This window comes from Saccostrea cucullata, unplaced genomic scaffold, assembly GCF_032062105.1.
Source record: "Saccostrea cucullata isolate Sc308-1 unplaced genomic scaffold, CSIRO_AGI_Scuc_v1 ctg468, whole genome shotgun sequence".
In the NCBI taxonomy this organism is placed as follows: Eukaryota; Metazoa; Mollusca; class Bivalvia; order Ostreida; family Ostreidae; genus Saccostrea; species Saccostrea cuccullata.
The window spans coordinates 292,937-301,386 of NW_026926068.1; the positions used below are offsets into that span (position 1 = coordinate 292,937).

The window sequence follows — 8,450 nt, forward strand, 5'->3', positions numbered from 1 at the left end:
TCAACAGGTCAATTCAATTCCATATCTGTTAATTGTGAGATCTTCTAGAATATTTCGTCTTTGACCAAACTAGAATTGTACAATGTATTGCTTTGCCTTAACCGTTTCACATTCGGGCAATTTTGGCTAAATTTAAAGGCTGAAATAAGATTTTCAAAAAAAGCTTCCTACATGAAAAATAAACACCTGAAGATATAAGTATTATATATGAAAAGAATTGTCTGGATGTCAACATAAAATAAAAATTAAATAATATTAGGGTTGCCATAGCAACCGTTTGCACACTAGTCAGAAGAAGAGCACAAATCGCAAAATATTTGTAATGAAAATAATTGAAAACCTGAGTCTAGTTCCTCATAGTTTTTGCTGAAAGTATAAATAGGCAAAACTAACCTGTTACACAAATAGCCTCAGCATTCATGTTTTCACAAAAAGTATATTTTAATGGTTACCATGGAGACACTTTTTAAATCAATGTTGCTTAGCAACTAGTCCATATGACCAAAATTTTAAAATTTCCACTTTTTTTTACAGTCTTCTTTGTTTTAACACATCATCTAGAACACATCATCTAGAACTATTATCATCATATAATAACATTACTTAATTCAAGAAGCATATAAGCAGTGCATGAATTATTTATTGTCATGGAAACAGAAACATTTGGCTACAGACTTTGTTTTGAAAAGAAATGAAATTCATTCAGTTATTGAATTTTAATATTCAATTGCTATTTTTAGTCATTTAAATGGACATTAATAATTCAAACAAGTACAATGTACAGTGTATATTTGAGACAAAGAATTTTTTTTTTATTTTTGTTGCTTAGCAACCATATCAGTTAGTATGTGATAGAAACATTACAGCCTCAGATCCAAAATCTTTGTATTTACCCCTTTTGTACTACTGTAGATTCCTTATTTTTCATGAGTACTTATTATCGCGAAGGCGCTCTTAATCATGAGAATAATAATTCACGAATGGAATGTTAATCAAAAGATTTTACATAGATTTCAGCACCATGAAAATAAAGGCGAGTAATTTTGTTTTGTGTATGGTGCTCCTCACGAAATTATGCGATAATTAATTTCACGCGTATTTTTAGGAATCTACAGCAATTTTTTTTTGTTTGGCAATGAAGTGCAATTTTGTTTTGAAGAGGTACCAGATGTTTCTACTTTTCAAATAAAGTTTTAGTGACCCAAAATGTTTAATGACCTTGACCTGAGATCATATTTTTAAGTTCAAGGTCATTTGCTCAAAAAATTTGTAAATATTATATCTGATCCTCAATTTTGATATACAATACAGATATATGCAATGTAAACAATTGCCAATTCAGAGTAGTCCTTCTTTGCTCTGCTCCAATTTTGTATTGTTTAATGGACTTTTAGGCTTGATACTGTTCGTTATTTCCATATACATGTACATGTATTTCATTGTCACATTAATTCCCAGACTTCTGAGAGCTGATGCTTTGATGCTACCATCCAGTTGTCTCCAAATGCTTATAGCGGTTACAAGGCCCTGGATATAGATTTCACTTGTTCCAAAAGACAGTGCTCTGTTGTAAGCTTATCATCTAAATAGAAATTAAGTGATTTTTTATGTAACATTTATGTAAGTATGAATTAAGTTTATAATTCATTTCCATTTCTGTCATTCTTAAAAAAGTAGCACAAAGGAGACTTGCAAAAATATTTTTTATCCTGCATGCTGGGGTAAAGAACAACGTTAAAATTGTTGCCCTTCACTTTTAATCAATGTCAGCTTTTGATGTGCAAAAAAATCTCAGTATTACATTAGAATAGCCCCCATTTAGCTTACAAAAAAAAAAATCTAACTGGTGATTAAGATTGTTTGTACAGATATAGAAATTTCCTCATGAGAAAGTTATTAGCTTACCTTAATTGTCATAAACATGGTTTGCAGATAAGAGAAATAGTGATGCTCATGGGAGAGAAAACAACATTGTTTTTATACACGGTACAGGTTTACTGGAATTCCTTCAATGTTTGGTGAATCACTACAGACATGTAGATTGGAATTCCCACAAATCTGAAATTGAAAATGAAACAAACCATCTTACTAGATTTACAAACCAGCACAAAAAAGACTTTTTGAAAATTGATATAGTGTGACCATGCTTCTCTGACCCCCCCCCCCTTTACATTCATTTCTAATGTTAAACTCTGACCCCCTTTTGTGTCTGGACACTATCCTAAGGGACCATCATTTTAACAGGACATGCTTAATCAGAATATTCACATCAGTTTTGCTGTATATATACCACAGTTTTGTAGGTCTTGCGTTGGTCTTCTCTAGGTCTTCAATTATCTGTAGGTCTTCAATTAGATATTCCCGCCACCGATTGACTTGGAAGGTCACCACAATTCCGTTGATCTCAATGAAGAACTATTGCAATTAGATCACGACTATTTTGGTGTCGCTGAAGAAGTGACTGTGTGTGATGATAATGGTGGCTCTATAGAAAATGATAAGCCTATGATTGGCAAGTGGGCAGGCGCATTGTAGAACTGAATGTACTTGCAGATGGGTTAAGGGCTTGTCAGCTTTGTCATTCCTCCTTACAGCTTCATAACTGTGTTAACAAAAAAAAATTTGGACTTTCACAAATTTTAGAAATAAAGTGTAAACACTGCCATCTTTTAAATGATGTGGCCACAGGGAGTCGTCATCGGACAGAGAAGGGGGGCCTGGCATGGGATGCAAATACTAAACTGGCATCAGGTAAGATTGCCAGTGTAAAATAACATGATAGTTTGTCATTTATGACTTCCAATATTGCAACATTAAGTTCAATATTACAATAGATAAATGTGGATCATTTAGATTGAATTTTGCACGTACATCAAATAATAGTATCTAATTTCATATTGTATTTATGGTTTTATATACATTTGCAACGTAGGTATGGTCAATGGAGGGTTTGGGGAAAGTCACGTGAATACGCTACTGGCAATGCTTAATATACCTGATATTTGCAACAAAAACCTGAAAGAGAGAAAAAGGGAAGTTGGGGAGAAACTTGAGAGGATGGCAAATGAATCCTGCTCAAGAAATCTGGCAACTGAAGTAGCTTTGTAAGTATGAACATGGATAATTCATTTAGAAACACAGAAATGATAAGTGTACTGATAGTGTGATAGTTAGGACAAGCTCTGTTGTATTTAATAAAGAAATTAATTGAATTTTGTAGAGAATTTATGTGTCAGAACACAAACTACAAGTATGACCTTTCATTTATATGTCTGACTTTCCACACACGAAGCAAAACAGTTTGCACTTTATAGTTTAGATGTCTAGTACAGAAGTAAGATATCAAAATGGAGATATTCATATTCATACTTAGTAGCTCAAGAAAAAATGACCCTTTTTTAAATTTCCAAGTTTTTTGGGGAAAATATTTTAAAAATGTACATGTTTCTTGATACTATATTATATATAGTCTGCATTTATCAAAATAATTTTGGAAGCACAGTAATTCAGAAATTACACTCAGTAATTTGTCAGAATTTCTATTATTTATGTACTTCAAACTGTAAAGCTCCCTTCGTGAGCAACCACTTTTTGTACTTGCTTATTGCTATCTATAAGTTTTACTAGCTAATGTCCATCATTTTAAGGTTAGTTTATTTCTTGCAGAACTGATTCTCCAGATTGAAGATGGTATTGTTGTAAGTTTTGACGGAGCCTGGCAGAAAAGGGGCACTGGCAGGTCATATAATAGTCTTACTGGTGAGATGTGTTTTGACATTATTCTTCTACTTAAAAGTAACAATTTATAATTTCTTTACTCAAGAAAACACTTTCTGAAAATAACTGGAAATGTCTTTCAGGTCATGCCACTCTCAAAGGACAGAAAATGGGGAAATGCGTAGGCTATGCAACAAAGAGCAAGAAATGTCGTATCTGCTGTGCAGCTAAAGAAAAAAAATCACACAAAGAAAACATAACTGCAAGAAAAATTGGCAAGGCTCTGCCAAGTCGATGGAACCAGCCATGGCCTGTGATATGCTACAATCTGTATTGGACGAGGGAGAAAAAGTAAAACATGCTAATTATCAGAATGTATTTCAAATTTTTTTTTTAGATGGTTCCAATTAAGCCTTATATCATTATTATTTTACAGGTATCGACATTAGTGATGGACAATGATAGCACTACAATAGCTAGGGTGAAAACCATAGACAAGAATATCACAAAGCAGTGTGACAGTAAACTACGAAAGGGTTCACGGCTTCGCTCATAGAACTGAGCAAGACTCACAAGCTACTACGAAACACTAAAGTCCGTTCCTGCATTGAAAGATGTTTCAGCTACAGTATTTCGCAAAACAAGGGCCAACCCGAGAAACTAGCCATTGGACTAAGCAGTATCATTCCTCATTTGTATGGTGTGTAATGATGGCCAACTAGACTATCTTTGTATTGCTGAGTGAAATATTAGGACTAGTCACCACTGTCGTGAAACTTATTTCCATATGTGTAATTGTTGTTATTTTGTCATGGCTAGGTAATAATATGTATGTATTGCAAAGTAATGAGATATTATCTTGTGTAGGTGAGCATTCTAGTTGTGGAACTTGGTGTAGAGGTAATGAGGGGGGGATATAAACACATGGCACTGCCATATGGAAAACCACTTGATGAGAAGAACCTAAAAGTGGCCTTGCAGTCTCTGCTGGAGAAATTCATATCTAGATCATCTGAATTGGCCAATATGGGGTCCACGCAGTCAAATGAAAGCTTTAACCAGATGGTAGTTTCAAAAGTACCAAAGAGATTGTAAGTACATGCAAATTGTTACATGTACTCACCTCCCATACGGCCATAGCATTGAATATAATTTATATATATACAATAGCATTAAATGTATAAGAGCAATGTAGCTTATTTTGCAATACATCTGTAATGCAGGTTTTATGGGGGCTCAGAAAGTCTTGCCTCAAGGCTCTCTGCCACAGTTTGCCAAAAAAAAAATGATGGTTTTGAATACATATCTGAGGTAGAATGTGTTACATGCAGCCATTCATGATTTAGTTTTTTTTGTTTCTGTGTTATTTATCATGTTTACATTGATGAATATCAGTCACTATTTTGCTCATAGTATTTTGAACATGTTTTACCATATATACTCGCCCATAAGTCAGTTGTATTTGATAAGCTTATATATCAGAAGGATTGACCTCATATAAAACCATTCTTTTTATAGCTCGCCTATAAGTCTAACAAGAAGTTTTAGACCAGAGATTAACTAAAAAAATGACTTATAGGAACCGACTGATAGGCGTGTATATATAGTATGTCTGTTTACATTTTCTTTATGTACACCTTATTTTTACTTTCAGAAAAAAAATAATAGGACTCTACCAACTGATATTTATAACATTATTTCTTTTTAAATTAATATACACTGCATGTATAAAAAAAAAATAAATTAACAAGTTTTAAACCAGTGATATGTATTGGAACTTAAAGATAAGAATTTACTTTTAATTCCACAATAATTATAATTGTTTCCCCACGAAAAAATGTGCAGTATGTGTTTCAATGTTTAGTAATTTGGTAACTTTCATTTGTAGCTGAATAAATCTTGTTCTCTATCACCCGGTACATATACCTTGAGACACATGAGACGACGCAAGGATGCTAGGTTGAAAAGAAAGCGCCTGAGAAATGCACAGCCAAGCGTCAAAAGAAGAAGACTGGAACTAAAAGCTGAAAGGCAATCTAAGAATGCATCGCAGTCTGTCCTTGAAGGTACATGTGCATTTACATCTATTTACTACTGACTAATTTTTAGCGGTTTCATTATCTTTAATATATTTACTCATATATTGATTCAATCTAAAAAAAAATGAATTGTTTTTCAAGGAGATACATATATGCCAAACATCTGTTTAGAGGCTGAAGAGAACATAGACATAGACGATATTGAACCGGATGCCCCTGTTGACAATCTGCATACACGTCCATTGGTGTTCTTTGATTTGGAAACGGGAGGATAAGGTTTGTTCATTTTTTGAATTTCAGTACATGTATAATTTATAGATGATTGTTAATCATACAATAAAATATCAAAATCCTCGTGTTATTCTTACATTGAGTATGCCAATATCATAAGATCACACATTTTGTTTCTTACTATAGGACGAACATCTGATATACTCCAAATTGCAGCAAAGTGCCAAGAAAAGGAGCTCTCAGTTTATGTTTTGCCGACTCGATCCATCAGCAAGGAAGCATCTGAAGCAACTTGTTTGGCCTTTGATGGAAATAGCCTTTGCTATAAGGGAGAAGCAGCGACTGCAGTTACTCCACCGGAAGCACTGACTAAGTTTCTGATATTTTTAGAATCTTTTGACCATCCAGTGTTAGTGGGGCATAACGTTCAAAACTTTGACCTACCAATTTTGCGACACCATTTGGGAGATTGTGATCTTCTTAAAAGATTTCGTAAAAATGTAACTGGATTTTTAGACACTCTAAAGATTTCCAAGAAATTATTGAAAGATGTCCAGCTTCCTAACTACAAGCAAGAGAAACTAGTTCACAATCTATTAGGAGAGGAATATGAGGCCCATAATGCGATGGAAGATGTGACTGCATTAGAAAAATTATATTACTCTACGAGGGCTGTTCGGAAATTATTGAGACAATTAAATTTACTCTATAAGGGACAGATAATATTATGAAAATTCGTCAACATTGTATAAAGAATGAATAAAGCACAAAATTTCTAATTTTTATGATAATTAGATAAGTTTCGGTGAAATAATTAACATGCATACGTCTATCGACCCGGAGCAGCATCGATACGTCATTTAACGTTACTTTAGCTGTAGATGGTTTCGCATGTGAAACGACTGGGAAGCGTTTAATCCTATTCCTTCTTTCTTATTACATATAAAATTTCAAAAATCAAACAGTATCGTTTCTTAAGCTATTCGTTAAAAAAATATGCTGTTGCTACCCCTGTGAACAATTTTGATTTGTGGGAAAGGATGACTTAGAATCATGCAGTGCCGATTTATGCAACGCAGGTTTATTACTGTAACGATATATACGTACAGTACGTAATATTGCATGGTTGTCAAGAGCTTTTAATTTTACTCTGGTTAAATTAATTGTACAAAAAAAAATGTATACCAATGAAATAACAATCCCTAACACATTATTTATTCTTGTTGTTATTGTTTTAGCTGGTCGTTCAGTCTAGAAAGAAGTTCTAAATTGCGCTACACAAAATTTTAGGTATGCTGGCTGCTCCGCCCTTGAGTCAAAATCCATTTTTCGTTGTTAGCAGATTTCTTTACCGCGCTTATTTTTTTTTTTACGATCTCCGTCTTTCGAATCAAAATTCAATCAAAGTTGCACAACATGAATTTGAAATAAAGCTGAAAAAGTATACTCTTAAACTGAATTATTTTCGTTCTTTTTATGGATACACAGAGTTAGAACGTTGGTGTTACATATTTTCAATGTCTGATTTCGTGACTGCTCCGGGTACCCCTACTACTGACGCATTTATGTACCATTGGAGAGAAAATATTTAATATTTGTAAAATATTTCTTGCTTATATTAATTCATAGTGTATGTCAAACGTACATGCAAATTTTCACCAAAAGACGTTCATCAGAAAGCAAAATATAAACAATGACTCAATAATTTTCGAACAGCCCTCGTAATTTGTGTTTGTCAGAAAGTGCAGTGTCTGAAAATGTTTTTTATTTGTCATATTACACATGTAAAGAGTCTTTAGAGCCATTATTAAGAGGCAAAGTTGTGTCAGCTTTAACACTTCGAAAATAAATTGGTTCTATATGGACTTAGTTTGCCAAAACTGAGACAAATTCATGCTAGAGACCCAGAAAATGGTATTAGATATAAATTTTCAGAACCATTAAAAGAAAATCCTAAGAGTGTAAGAATTACAAAATCATCAAAGATTATTCAAAAGGTTGTGGATTATCTTAGTATGTAAGCATACATACTTTTAAGGACATATGTGTAATATGTATATTGGAGAGAAAATGTAGTCATATGGAACGGTAGAATGTAATATATTTTCAGTTTTATCATTATTTCTTGATTGAGTTATAAAGAGTGAAGTGACATTTATATTTCAGTGGACTTGCATGTGTACTAAATTTAATGAGGTTTGAACCATATTTGAAGAAGGTATAGACATTTTTAGAGTCAGCAGGATTTTTCGAGATGAAATGGTAAAAAAAAAATGACTGTAAATGCCATTTTTTGCATAATGACAAGCTGATATGGATTCAAATTGTTGAAAGACACAGTAATTGATTAGTTTATGCTAAATTTTGCTGTAGATTTTGCTTATTGATATAATTTCAATGTGATGTTAAATTTGACAGCAATCCAAACAAGTATCATATGAAAAACGTACAGGGGTACTCAAA

General features: G+C 33.1%; 1 pseudogene; it reads left to right on the forward strand.

Annotated features, from left to right (window-relative positions):
- The first annotated feature begins 2,247 nt into the window (after positions 1–2,247).
- LOC134270649 (uncharacterized) lies at positions 2,248–8,008 on the forward strand (annotated as a pseudogene).
- The last annotated feature ends 442 nt before the right edge of the window (positions 8,009–8,450 follow it).